We start from the raw sequence: 15525 nt of genomic DNA on the forward strand, positions 1-15525 counted from the left end.
ATGTAACAAAACTTTCAATATATATTAAAGAGTCAGTCGTTAATTTGATTAAACCGAATAAACAGCCATTTTGACTTCTGTCCGTGGTGACAGACATCAGAAGTGAAGATGGACCTAAATACATTTAATGTTGCACAATCGAAGGAACTATTAACCAAGCTTCAGCTGAAAACAACCGGCACAAAAAGTGAACTTATAAATCGCATACTGGAAGCGGACACAGATGTGGTGAAGCCAATCTTAGAGTCATATTCGCTATCGCTAGCGAGTGCATCTGTTGCACAGACGAAAGGTACGGATCAGCAGACAATTGAAGAGCAAAGGAGGGATGACTTACGAATGACGCAATTGGAGATGCAGGTTAGTGCGCTATGTGCCGCAGTAAAACAACTAACTGATGTACAGTCGCAAGGCATTCGCTCCACGGAGGAGGTAAATCATCAAGCTTGTTCTGCATCAAATTGGCATCATAATGCGAAACTTTGTGTATCGAATATTTCATCATCGCATTCCGCGGCTTTACAGTTACCAGCGTCAGATCGGCCACAAGCTATACCGGTCAGCGTGTCGCCAGCAGCATCGCCAATATGTGTAAGTCCGATGCCGAACGTACAGCAACCGTTTTCAATGTCACAGCAGCAGACGATTTACCCGAATTCGATTCAACAAACACCATCGCAACAAGTATATGCTACATGCCAAAGCATGCCAAGCACACAGCCTTGGGCAGCGACGCAAGCAGCAGACGGTTGGTTACAATCCTCGTATTCACGATTAGGGGAGAGGTACATAGGTAGAGACAGATTCATTCGCACACCAAGTGAAATAGCAGCAATTCTGCCGGAATTCAACCCTCTTGATGGCACATACTCATCAACGCAATTTATTGAGAGAGTGGAACAATTGAGAGAAATGTATCAATGGGAGGACACTTTTGTTGTTTTTGCTGTTCTCAGTCGACTGAGAGGAGTTGCAAAGTGATGGGCCGACGCGCAGCCAGCATATCGCGAGTGGAACGATTTTGTTGTGGCATTTTTATGTGATTTCCCGTGCGTTAGAAATTCTGCAGATGCGCATATTCAAATGATGAATATGAAAATGAGTAAAGGTGAGAAACTCATCGAGTATTTTTATAAGATGTTAGCAATAGGAAGAAGGGACAATATCGAAGACGCTTCGATAATTCGTTACATCTTGAACGGTCTAAGTGACGATAGTTTGCGTAAAACGCTAAGCGCTATGAAGTTTACAAAGTGTTCGGATTTGCTACAATCACTCTCACAAATACCGACAGTTGGCGAGAATAGGAATAGAGCAAGTGAAACCAACTATAGAAATATTCAACTGCAGTCATCACACGTATCGGTTGATGCGAATAAGAGTTTTAAGGGAACGGGTGGTCAAATATGCTACAATTGTAGAGAAAAGGGGCATATCGCAAGAAACTGCAATAAAGCAACAAAGAAAGCTGAATCAAAACAAAACGATCGCATCAACCAGATAACGAGTGATGAATGCAGGGAATATGAAGGAAACGAAGAAGAAATAGAAACTGAAACGTCAGTGAATAATATACACGTTCGTAATGCATGCAAAGAGTTGTGTAAAATTATTAATGTTATAGGCAAAAATCAAATTGAATGCAAGGCGCTCATTGATTCCGGGAGCAGTAAGTCTCTGGTAAAGCAATCAATTGCAACAAGATGTAGGCTAAACGTTAGTGAGTGCACCGAGAAATTGATCGGATTTGCTGGTGGTGAATTAATTTGCCACGGGAAAGCTTTAGCAAAAATTATGTTGGATGACGTTACTCGTGTGGTCGAATTATTAGTTGTTGTTGATTCTGCAATGCCATACGACGTTCTTGTTGGAATTGATGTGCTTTCGAAGGGAAAGGTAATTATTGAAGGTGGCACATGCCGTATAATGTCGATTGCTAAATGCGGTTTAGACACTAATGAAGAGTTGAATGCCAGTGCGCAGCAAGGGCTTGTTGAGTTACTAAATCGGTACGCGGATTGTTTTGGTGAAAGGCTACCTGAACTGGGTAGGTCGAAGAGGTTCAGGATGAATATTCAGCTAACATCACAGAGGCCGATTTCAAAAAAACCATATAGCATCCCTATTCCAAAGCAAAGGGTTGTGGAGGAAATAGTTGATGAATTGCTGCAATTAGGAATAATTCGTAGGTCGAATTCTTGTTACGCATCACCGGTTGTACTTGTGCGCAAGCAAAATGGGGAAGATAGGTTGTGCGTAGATTACCGCGAGCTAAATGCGATAACGGAGAAGCAGCCATGGTTAATGCCTACGGTAGATGGTGTTCTCGCAACATTGTCCGGTAAGAGGTTCTTTACGACACTAGACCTTATGTCCGGATACTATCAAATAGAATTAGAAGAAGAAGCAAAGCCTCTAACCGCGTTTGTGACTCATAATGGACATTACGAGTTCAATAGAATGCCATTCGGATTGCGAAATGCCCCATGCACCTTTCAAAAAATGATGTCACGTTTGGTTGCACCTTTAAGTAAAGTGGTTGTGAGTTATGTAGATGAGGTCATCATCGCAACCGATTCGGAGGAAGAAAACTTATTTTACTTGGAGGAGTTTCTAAAAATAATTCAAGAAGAAGGTTTAACTTTGAGGGTATCCAAATGTTCATTCTTGAAACGGGAGGTAACATTTTTAGGGCACCAAGTAGATGTAAATGGGGTTAGACCGGGAATGTTTAAAACATCTGCGATAGAGGCATATCCGACACCAGGGAATCCGATGGAGATTAGGAGGTTTTTAGGGTTAACTGGATTTTTCCGGAAATTTGTTCCCGGCTATGCGCTCATTGCCAAGCCACTCACCCAGTTGACGAAGAAGAACGCGACCTTTAATTGGGACTCTAAGTGCGAAGAGGCGTTCCAACATTTGGTTAAACTCATTGTCAAAGCCCCGGTGCTTACAATCTACGACGTTTCTAAAGAACATGAGCTACACACAGATGCTTCTAGTGTTGGAGTAGCTGCGATTTTGTTACAACGAGAGGGCGCCGACCTGAAACCGATTGCGTACTACAGTCGAGCGTGTACAACCCAAGAAAGGAACTATCACGCGTATGAGCTAGAAGTGCTCGCAGTTGTGGAAGCGTGCGAACGATTTAAGATGTTCCTACTAGGAAAGAGGTTCACGGTTATTACTGACTGCCAGGCGATAACAACTGCGAAAACGTCCAAGCCAATGGTACCGAGGGTAGCACGCTGGCTTTTTAAGCTGTTAGAATATGAGTATACTATGATGCATCGTTCCGGTTCCTCGATGGGACATGTTGATGCATTGAGCCGAGCGCCAGTTGAGGGGTCTGAGCCAGTTGAAGATATAGGGGCTAAAATATTGTCATTATCAGTGGTTGATTGGGTGTCCACTATGCAGAGCCAAGACGTGAAGTTGAAGGAAATAATGGAAATATTGCTAAGCGACGCAAATGATGCTAGAAGAGCCGATACTAACGACTACTGTTTGAGGAATAATCGACTTTTCCGTAAAGTCGGCGATGGTCGCCAATTGCTAGTCGTTCCAAAAGGCATGCGGTGGCGGGTGCTTAAAATGTGCCACGATGATGTGGGTCATCCAGGAGTAGATGGAACGGTGCGGAGAGTTTTGCAACACTTCTGTTACCCCAGATTGAGAAATTCCGTGAAGGGGTTCATCAAGGCATGTATAGACTGCTGCTACCATCGAGACCCGAAGAAGAAGGAGTGCGAGCTCTACGGAATGGACATTCCCGAACTGCCGTTCCAAACATTGCATTTGGACCATCTGGGTCCATTCATTAAAAGTCGACGAGGTTACGAGTACGTTCTGGTGATTGTAGACGCCCTTACGAGATTTGCTGTTGTTGTGCCGACTAGATCAACAAAAACCAAGCCCGTCATAGAAGCATTGGATAGCCTAACACTGAATTTTGGGCTACCTCAACGAATCGTCACGGATCGGGGCCCTCCTTCACGTCTGCAGCATTTGCGGCCTATTGTGAGACGAATGGCATACAACATATCAAGGTGGCCGTTAGGACTCCTCGCTCCAATGGTTTAGCAGAACGAGTTAATCAAGCTATACTCTCGTATCTTAAACCATCAACCAACGAAGCGAAAGATTGGGACACACAGGTTCGCTCGCTGCAGTGGTCCCTAAATACGAAGGTCAATGCCACAACCAAGTTTGCACCAATCGACCTTATATATGATTTTCCGTTAAGAGACCTCAGTGGCAACAAGCTATTGGCGGCAGTACAAGACGACGACCAAGTGCACATGAATGGGCGACGGAGCGAAGCTATCCAACATATTCAGTCCGCCAGAGCCAAGTGGAAGGCAAGATTTGATGCACGCTATAGCAAGCCAATCGCATATCAAGAGGGTTCACTGGTCCTTATTGAAGCTCCACCTCCTAGTACTGGCGAATCAAGGAAACTGGAGGCAAAATACAAGGTTTTAAGGTTCGACCGGTACGTTATCGAAGACATCGAAGGCATGCAACGCTCTCGGCGCCGGTATAGTACGATCACTACAGCTGATAAAATGAAACCTTGGTGCACGCTTTTGCCTGAAATTGATTGCGACGAAACCCAAGAAGCAGACGTTACCTAACTCGAGGCGAGTTTCTGTCAGGAGAGGCCGAGCTGTCATCGCTAACATGCTCTGATCTGGCAACGCATTTATGTACTCCACCTTTTACTTCATTTATTCATTCTTTCTTATTCATTCATTCTTATTATTAATTTTGTCTTTGATACGAATGTAACAAAACTTTCAATATATATTAAACAGTCAGTCGTTAATTTGATTAAACCGAATAAACAGCCATTTTGACTTCTGTCCGTGGTGACACCCCTTTCATTTGATACCCATATCGTACAAACGAATTCTAGAGTCACCCCTGGTCCACCTCTATGGCGATATCTCGAAAAGGCGTCCACCTATAGAACTAAGGCCCACGCGCTTTTAAAATACTCATTAACACCTTTCATTTGATACCCATATCGTACAAACAAATTCTAGAGTCACCCCTGGTCCGCCTTTATGGCGATATCTCGAAAAGGCGTCCACCTATAGAACTAAGGCCCACTCTCTTTTAAAATACTCATTAACACTTTTCATTTGATACCCATATTGTACAAACGAATTCTAGAGTCACCCCTGGTCCACCTTTATGGCGATATCTCGAAAAGGCGTCCATCTATAGAACTAATGCCGCCCCCCCCTTTTAAAATACTCATTAAGACTTTTCATTTGATACCCCTATCGTACAAACAAACTTTAGAGCACCCCTGGTCCACCTTTATGACGATATCTCGAAAAGGCGTCCACCTTTAGAACTAAGGCCCAATCCCTTTTAATATACTCTTTAACACCTTTCATTTGATACCCATATCGTACAAACAAATTCTAGAGTCACCCCTGGTCCACCTTTATGGCGATATCTCGAAAAGGCGTCCACCTATAGAACTAAGGCCCACTCTCTTTTAAAATACTCATTAACACTTTTCATTTGTTACCCATATTGTACAAACGAATTCTAGAGTCATCCCTGGTCCACCTTTATGGCGATATCTCGAAAAGGCGTCCATCTATAGAACTAAGGCCGCCCCCCCCCCCCCTTTTAAAATACTCATTAAGACTTTTCATTTGATACCCATATCGTACAAACAAAGTTTAGAGCACCCCTGGTCCACCTTTATGACGATATCTCGAAAAAGCGTCCACCCATAGAACTAAGGCTCCCCCCCCCCCTTTTAAAATACTCATTAAGACTTTTCATTTGATAACCATATCGTACAAACAAACTCTAGAGTCACCCCTGGTCCACCTTTATGACGAGATCTCGAAAAGGCGCCCACCTATAGAACTAAGGCCCACTCCCTTTTAGTATACTCTTTAATACCTTTCCTTTGATACCCATATCGTACAAACAAATTCTAGAGTTACCCCTGGTCCACCTTTATGGCCATATCTCGAAAAGGCATCCGCCTATAGAACTAAGGCCCACGCCCTTTTAAAATACTCATAAACCCCTTTCATTTGATACCCATATCGTACAAAAAAATTCTAGAGTCACGCTGGTCCACCTTTAAGGCGATATCTCGAAAAGGCGTCCACCTGTAAAACTAAGGCCCACTCCCTTTTAAAATACTCATTAACACCTTTCGATTGATACCCATACTGTACAAACGAATTCTAGAGTCACCCCGGGCCCACCTTTATGGCGATATCTCGAAAAGGCGTCCACCTATAGGACTACGGCCCACTCCCTTTTAATATACTCTTTAACATCTTTCATTTGATACCCATATCGTACAAACAAATTCTAGAGCCCCCCCCCCCCCCCATTAAAATATTCATTAAGACTTTTCATTTGATAACTATATCGTACAAACAAACTTTAGAGTCACCCCTGGTCCAACTTTATAACGATATCTCGAAAAGGCGTCCACCTATAGAACTACGGCCCACTCCCTTTTAATATACTCTTTAACACCTTTCATTTGATACCCATATCGTACAAACAAATTCTAGAGTCACCCCTGGTCCGCCTTTATGGCCATATCTCGAAAAGGCGTCCACATATAGAACTAAGGCCACCGTTTTAAAATACTCATTAAGACTTTTCATTTGATACCCATATCTTACAAACAAATTCTAGAGTCACCCCTGGTCCACTTTTATGGCGATATCTCGAAAAGGTATCCACCTATAGAACTAAGGCCCACGCCCTTTTAAAATACTCATTAACCCCTTTCATTTGATACCCATATCGCACAAACCAATTCTAGAGTCACCCCTGGTCCACCTTTATGGCGATATCTCGAAAAGGCGTCCACCTATAGGACTACGGCCCACTCCCTTTTAATATACTCTTTAACATCTTTCATTTGATACCCATATCGTACAAACAAATTCTAGAGCCCCCCCCCCCCCCCCCCCCCCCCATTAAAATATTCATTAAGACTTTTCATTTGATAACTATATCGTACAAACAAACTTTAGAGTCACCCCTGGTCCAACTTTATAACGATATCTCGAAAAGGCGTCCACCTATAGAACTACGGCCCACTCCCTTTTAATATACTCTTTAACACCTTTCATTTGATACCCATATCGTACAAACAAATTCTAGAGTCACCCCTGGTCCGCCTTTATGGCCATATCTCGAAAAGGCGTCCACATATAGAACTAAGGTCCACGCCATTTTAAAATACTCATTAACACCTTTCGATTGATACCCATATAGTACAAACAAATTCTAGAGTCACCCCTGGTCCAGGTTTATGGCGGTTTCTCGAAAAAGCGTCCAACTATAGAACTAAGGCCCACTCTCTTTTAAAATACTCATTAACACTTTTCATTTGATACCCATATTGTACAAACGAATTCTAGAGTCACACCTGGTTCACCTTTATGACGATATCTCGAAAAGGCGTCCACCTATAGAACTAAGGCCGCCCCCCCCCCCCCCTTTTAAAATACTCATTAAGACTTCATTTGATACCCATATCGTACAAACAAACTTAAGTCACCCCTGGTCTACCTTTATGACGATATCTCGAAAAGGCGTCCACCTATAGAACTAATGCCCACTCCCTTTTAATATACTCTTTAACACCTTTCATTTGATACCCATATCGTACAAACAAATTCTAGAGTCACCCCTGGTCCACCTTTATGGCCATATCTCGAAAAGGCATCCACCTATAGAACTAAGGCTCACGCTCTTTTAAAATACTCATTAACACCTTTCATGTGATACCCATATCGTACAAACAAACTTAAGAGTCACCCCTGGTGTAGCATTATGCGTCATACTCTCTATGTAATACACTTGCGGCATTACGCATCATGAACTTCTATGCCAAATACATTTTAGTAATAATCATATTACAATATTATCCAACATAAATTATTGAACTAACCCAGCGGTTAGCTAACATCAATGGAATGCTGAATATGAAACCCTTGTCCGTTCACAGCTAATAAATTTTGCTTATTATTTACATACAACCAATTATGGGAACTAACCAAAATACTCGCATCGATCTGCTGACGTTGCGAACAGGCACACAAACTTATATGTATGCATAGCATTAACCAAATAACTCGCGTTGATCTGCCAACGTTGCGAGCAAGCATACAAACTTACATGTATGCATGTATGCATTGATCTGCTGACGTTGCTAATAACGTCCCAGTTGGAAAATGAGTAATACATTACTTTTTTCGTATATGAATACATTCACGAATCCCTATGAACGAAAACATGCATGCCAATGTAAGCGAAATGGTAATGTGCAATTGACCTCTTCGATACATGCGTTGACAGTTATGTTTCTTTTATATCTTTTTCTCTTTGTCGCGTGTTTGGCTGATGCAATTTTGCATTTTCAGTAAAACATTTCTGCCGTGTGGACGTGAAAAATTAAAAAGTGTAAAAACCAATATAAATAAATTAGTAAGTTGATAAATGTGTTTCAAACTAAGTGTAAAAGTGTTTTTATAAACGATTAATGAATGTGATAAATGAATTTGTAATGATTAAACATTGAAAGTATAAGAATTAAGAATATAAGAAAAAAACATGTACTCGAGACGCCATTGGCGTCGTTTGCTAAAAAAACGAAAAATAAATATTTGTATTGAAAAAAACTTTGGTGCAAGTGACTCCTGCTCCCAAACGGCACAAAATGTTCCATCTTCTAATGCATCAGGAGTGATAAGTGTGCAAGATGGATGTTTGTTATTAGATGGCAGCAATAAGGATAAATCCGATGAGCTGTTCGACAATGCTCAGCATTTGAACCTATGCCAAAAGCTTTCCATGTGGGGTGCAAAGTTTGGGCTCGGCAGGTTGTGCTTCGATGAATTATTGGCAATATTACTATCTGAAAATATTTGTGTACCACAATCTTCTAAAACTTTGATGAAAAATGAGTTATCAACGTTACGTACGGTATCTCCAGGGTATTACATCCACATAGGCATTGAAAAAAAATTGATGAAATTGAGTTGCTAAAAAAAATTGATTCCGTAGTTTTAGATATAGATATCGATGGTCTTCCTATATTCAAAAGCAGTATTTTATCCTTGTGGCCGATATTAGAAAAGATAGTTGACGATCCGAATGAAAATGTATTTCCCATTGGAATTTTTCTGGGAAATAAAAAACCATATGATGTTTCTACGTTCCTTCACGATTTTATTTTTGAATATAAAAGACTAAATCTAGACGGACTTTCAATAGGCAATAAAGTAATACCTATCTCAATTAGATGTTTTATTTGCGACGCTCCGGCAAGGGCGTATATTTGCCAGACAGTCGGGCACAATTCCTTTCATGGATGCAGTAAATGTACGCAGGAAGGTCAGAGAATAAATGGTACCACTACATATCGAACAACAGCAGGACGTCCTCGGACAGATGAGGAATTCAAAAACCGTCAGGATGAAAGCTACCACAAGTGTCCTTCAGACGAGTGTGTGTCGTTGGAAGCCATAGGCATAAAAATGGTCACCCAATTTCCATTAGAGCCGATGCACCTTATAGATTTGGGGGTCGTAAAAAAGATGATGGTGTGCTTATTCAGTGGAAAAACAAAGAACTTTAAGTTAAAGCCTGAAGAAAAAAATACAATATCTTCAAGGTTGATTTCTTTCAGATCGTTTATTCCACAAGAGTTCGCGAGAAAGCCAAGAAGTATTGATGGAACACCGAGGTGGAAAGCAACTGAGTTCCGCCAGTTCATATTGTATACTGGAACCGCTGCGCTGAAAGACCTACGAAAAAAATTTAGATGTAGCTTCGAATATGATAAACTATTTCGTCGAAATGTTTCCAGATATATATTTTGAAGACCAAATGAGTTAATGTCCATTCTCTCCTCCACTTAACTCAATGTATAAGGGAGATCGGGTTCATAAGCTCATTCTCAGCGTATGCCTTCGAAAATTACATGCAAAAACTTAAGCGATATGTGAAACGGCCTTCTAAAATCCTAGAGCAAATAAACAACAAAATACAACGGGAATTTTATGAAGAAAATATTGAGGAAACACTATTTGACATAAAATTTAGTAGAACGGGAAAAATAGTAGAAGTCAATTCGTCTAAATTCTGTCTAAATCTAAAGCCTAGTAATAAATATTGTTTCTTAAAGACTGGCAAAGCTATTGTTATCACAGGTTTTGAAACCATTCAAGGGGAACTCTTTATATCTGGGAAAATATTGCTGAACCCGCAAAACTTTTTTACAGAACCGTTTTGCTCCATGGAGGTTTTAGATATTTTTGTATCGGACCAGGATGACACCACAATTAATACATTTAGTTTTGACTTAGTTTCGCATAAATTAATGCGGTTGCCTTACAATAACACATTTTTGTATATTCCAATAATTCACACAAGAGCTAATTACAATTAAAAATGAAGAAATTCCAAGCATCTATGAATATTTTAAAAAATAATGAAAACATGCAAAAGAAAGCACCTTTAGTATCAGAAGCACCTTTACCAGCAGATTTAAAAAATGAAATGAGTGCTCTTAAAGGTTTGTTTTTTACTCCTTAACTTCTTATGTTATTAATTTACTTCACAATCTTATTTCCGTTAACTACATACACTCCTGCCCATATTCCCAGCAAACACAGAATCTAACGTTAGAGAATTTTTCGTTTTGCACATTAGAAACTAGTGTAATTATCTAATAGAGAAAAATGTTAGAAAACTACACTAGAAATCGACTCGAAATCGGTTAGGGAACTAACGTAAATTCGAGCATATTTGAATCATATTAGAGAAATACATTAGAGTTCGATTGGAAATCTAACCTTTTTCTCGATATCGAGAACTAAGTCCTCTTTTTGTCGAGAATGCTATAGTTCTCGACAGTTTCTCAAATCGTTCTCTAACCTCCTACCCTAGAGAAAGTCATTAAAATTCGAATCGTTTTCTAATCATTCTCTAACCTAAATGTTTGTTGGGTTAATAGGTACAAAATCGAAAATGAGTTTGTTCGAAAAATAGTATATTTAATAATGTGTTCTTTAATAATATTAATTTAAAACATATCGCAATCGTTGGTAGAGTAAACTTTTAAAACTTTTTTCATGCCATTTTTACTAATGGTTTCGCTATATTTTAAACCCAAGTTATTAAAAACACACAAGTAAATAAAAAAAATATGTTATAATAAACTCATTTTCAATGTTGTACTTATTAATATGAGCAGGAGTATATATTTAAACAATCAATATATTTTTTAGATGAATTTTCTGAATGTAAGTCATTACTTCAACAACTTATCAACGCCCAATCCAAGTCGAACGTATTACTTGAAAGCCTTTTAACCCAAAAGGAGACACGTTGCACATTTCCAATTAAAACCGTAGACGAGTTATACAAAACTGATGAAATAGTTGGCCAGGATCCAGACCTATATGTAAGTATTCTTAGTAAACCTAGCAATACTTTTAGTGTGTACTACGTATACAATTTTAACTAAAATCCATTACGCCGTTCATTATTATTATGTAATATTATCATTATTACATATATATGTATGTACTTCCATTTTTAACAGATTGCAGTTTTAAAAAATATTTTGGGCAAGCATTCGCTTAACAAAAAACTTACATCAATTGTCAGTGAGGACGTAATTTTAAAGCTAAACTACGGCGGAGTTAAGGATATGATACCCTTTAAAAATTTAAAGAATTTAAATGAAATATTATTCAGTAAGTTTTTTTAAATTAATTTTTATTACTTTTAGGTCATACAATTTTATTTGACGATTTTAATTAAACTTAGTTCTATTTTTTAGTATTATACATTATAATATACAAGAAAACGTATGAATGAATAAATGTATATTTTTCTATTCAATAAAATTCAAATATTCTTAAAAAACTTATTTGGTATATTGGGGGTTAAGATACTTGGCTTGGATATCATACGTGGTTCCAGGCTCTGGATCAGGGACTGGTATCAGTCTTAGACCGGCCATAGTGACGAATTGTCACACGTGATTGGTTGTCACGTCCTGCACGAGGTGCCCCTGCTTCTACTGATAATGGCGGATCTAGAGAGGACAACTCGATAAAACCCGCACCTCTGAGTCATTGTGCCGAGCTCAGGGGAGGGAGGACCCTGTTAAGGGTCAAGATCGGTACTCAACGGTGACGAACCGGATTGTTAGGGACTTGATTTTGACTATGGATAGGAATTGATGACTTTGGGCTGGTAGGTGCAGTATTCTGCCACCTTAGTAGGTCGGGGTGAAACCCTATCGAAATGGCTGGTAGGCTAATGCTGCACCTGCCCACGTCCCGTTAAAACCGTGGCGGGCCTCAAGGTACGTTCCGGCTCCGTCGCCGTTAAGTTGGTGGTGTAGGTGCGGTTGAAGATTTTCCCGCTTTGCGTCCGGTCTGGCTCTGAACGCATTACTCATAAGGTAATGCGTCAACCCTCGCGTGGCCTCCCTGCGCAGCATAGATAACCACGGGACCGTTGAAGGGCGACTACACAATCGGCTCCGGATAGCGGCCTTGAGGGGGGACTTCTTAGAATGGACACGAAGACGAATAAAAAGGAGGGTAGGAGTGACGGCGAAAGTCGTCATGGTGCGAGGGACGCGACAGGTGCGGAGAGTGCTCCGAAGCAGGTCGCCGCCAGCCGGGAAAGCTCTCGGCGGGTAAAAAGGGCTGATCAGACGGATCAGCGCAGGGGTTTGGTTTCAAACCCCGTAGGTACGGGTTGTTCGGGTAGTGGAGGGGTGTCGAAACCGACACCCAATGCAGGCCCATATGGGGCTGTGACAGGGAAAGGCAGAGATCCGGCGAATGCGACGGACCAGCCCAGTACTAGTAAGGAAGCCCTGTCGCGAGGAGCTTTCCCAACGGGAGCCCTGGGGTCGAAGCCTGGCGGGAAAGGTAGGCGATCGACGCCGCGTAGGAAAGCTCTGGGTGATCGGCGCCTAGCTGAGAAGATCTTGGAGCGCTACGGCGGAAGGGATGCAGCTCAGATGTCTGAGAAGCATTCCCGGACGCTGGAGTGGGCCAGGAGCGTCGTAGCTTGCAACGACCACACACCGGTGTCGAACGATGCGGGTGAGCAGCAGGGTTTGGGGGCTATGAAGCGGCAAAGGTCGGATGAGCGGAATGCCTCAACGACAAAAAGGGCCCGAGGAGGTGGGGACGCAATTTCGTTTAGCGAAATCGCTAAACGTGCAGGCTCCATCACCCTCGGGGTCCTGGATAGGAGTAGGGAGGATGGTGCCATCTCCCGAGAGGAGTGGCCGTGGGTCGCCAGCGCCATGTCAGCGGCCTATATGACCGCTGTTATGGAGAGCCCAGGTACGCGGCCATGCTTCGAATACTCGGGGTGGTATCATGGTTTTAGACTGATTACTTGTGCTGACGAGCGGTCGGCCTGTATCTTTAAGAAAATAATTTCTTTGGTAGGGGAGGTCTGGAGGGGGGCCAGACTCGAGGCCGTGGAACGGAGGGATCTCCCCCTTCGACCGAGGGCTCGGGTGTGGTTGCCTGCCGGGCCATCTCAGCCGGAGAAAATACTCGAATTAATGCGTTACTGCAACCCGAACCTTCCGACGCATAACTGGAGGGTTCTCAGAGTAGAGGAGGCTGTTGGGCCACGTCGGCAAGTGCTGATTCTGCTAAACGCAGAGTCCACCGGTCCTCTCTCTGACACGAGGGGGGTTATCTCCTATGGCCTCGGGCGTGTGGTTCTCAAAATCTACCACGCCGATTCCAGGGGAGATGGTTCCTCTCCCACAGAGACTGTTCGGGAGGTGGAGGCGTCCGCAGGGGAGCCAGTACCCATGGTTGTGGATGCTGACTCCGCTAATTTGGACAGCGAAAGCACTGTTGACGTCCCGTCAATAGCGGGATCTTTCATCAGTGCTAGTCGTCTGGCTGATAGGGCCGAGGAGGAGCTCCTGGCCTCCGAGGGCGAATCATCGATGGCGGGATCCGTCATCAGTGTAAGTCGTCTGTTTAGGGAGGAGGAGGATCTCCCAGTCTCCGAGGGCGAAGCCGCCAAGAATGGGGTGCAGAAGAAGAAGAGTGGTGTTGATGGAAATCCGTCAAATCAATCTTCAGCATTCTAAGGCGGCTTCCGCAAACTTGTTGCTCTGTCTTGAGAAAGGCGGAGTGGATATTGTCCTTGTCCAGGAGCCGTGGCTGAGTAGTAACGGCGGAAAAATTTCTGGATTAAGGACGGGAAAATTCAACACCTTGGTGCATGGGGAGGCAGGTAGGCCTAGATCCTGTGTGCTTATCAAAAAGGAATTTAAAGCTTTTATTCTCTCTAATTTCAGCAATGCTGACGTAACCACGGTCTGCCTCGAGCGAGGCAGTAACGAATTGTGGGTGGTCTCAGCGTATATGCCCCATGGGGACGTAACGGGACCAATTATTTACTTTTATTGTAGATGAGGGACTTTCTATATGTAATAGGGGGAATGACCCGACTTTTATTACTGCGGTAAGGGAGGAGGTCCTGGACCTCACCCTGGTTAGCAGAGAACTGGAAGATCGGATATCTGGATGGAGGGTTCTCAACGAGCACTCTTTCTCTGATCACCGATATATTCAGTTCTCGGTGAATGAAGAACGTCCCGGTAAAATATATTTTAGGAACCCTAAAAGTACCAACTGGGACTTGTATTGTAGGAAGTTGGGAGAGCTATTGCCTGAGGCGCCTATCGTTGGTTCGGACCTGTCCGAATCTGAAATAGACGGTCTGGTGGAAAACTTCACCTTGGCAAGCAATAGCGCCTTTCAACAGTCCTGCCCACTGAAAACTTACAGGGGGAAGAGCAAGCCGCCCTGGTGGTCTGATTCCCTTGACGACCTAAGAGCGTCCAGTAGGCGGCTCTTTAATAGAGCCAGGAGGAGTAAACTACCCTCGGACTGGGAGCTCTATAAGGTGAGTCTGGGGATTTATAAATATGAAATAAGGTTAGCCAAGCGAGATTCATGGCGAAGCTTCTGCGAAAACGTAGAGGGCTGCAATGAATCCGCGAGGCTTAGAAAAATACTCTCTAGGAATCCCGCCCCTCGGGAGTATCTGAGAGATGATGGTGGGGACTGGTCGATGAGTAGCGAGGAGTCCCTGAGATTTTTACTGGACAATCATTTTCCCGATGTCCCAGTTGCGCAGGGATCTTCGCTTGCGTGGTCGGCGGTTGCTGGCCATGCAGAAATGCCTGCCATCCCACTACGGGAAAGTCAAATATCCTGGGCTATAAACTCGTTCAAGCCCTATAAGTCACCCGGTCCGGATGGCATCATTCCTGCGCAACTTCAAAGGTCTTTAGGGATTTCCTGCCGCTGGTTGGCCATCATCTACACTAACTGCCTCAGACTTAACTATATCCCTAAGTCGTGGCACACGGTTAGGGTCATCTTCATTCCGAAGGCCGGCAGGGGCTCTCATGTGTCACCTAAGGATTTCAGGCCAATCAGT

General features: G+C 42.7%; 1 protein-coding gene and 1 pseudogene across 7 annotated transcripts in view; one reads left to right on the forward strand and one right to left on the reverse strand.

Annotated features, from left to right (window-relative positions):
* Window positions 1–15525, reverse strand: part of mtd (mustard) — a 2476738-nt gene that overhangs the window by 373876 nt on the left and 2087337 nt on the right. The gene's annotated exons all lie outside the window — the stretch shown is intronic.
* Window positions 8623–10640, forward strand: LOC137238640 (uncharacterized; annotated as a pseudogene).

The sequence above is a fragment of the Eurosta solidaginis genome, chromosome 1 (genome assembly GCF_040869045.1).
Source record: "Eurosta solidaginis isolate ZX-2024a chromosome 1, ASM4086904v1, whole genome shotgun sequence".
NCBI classification, from domain to species: Eukaryota; Metazoa; Arthropoda; class Insecta; order Diptera; family Tephritidae; genus Eurosta; species Eurosta solidaginis.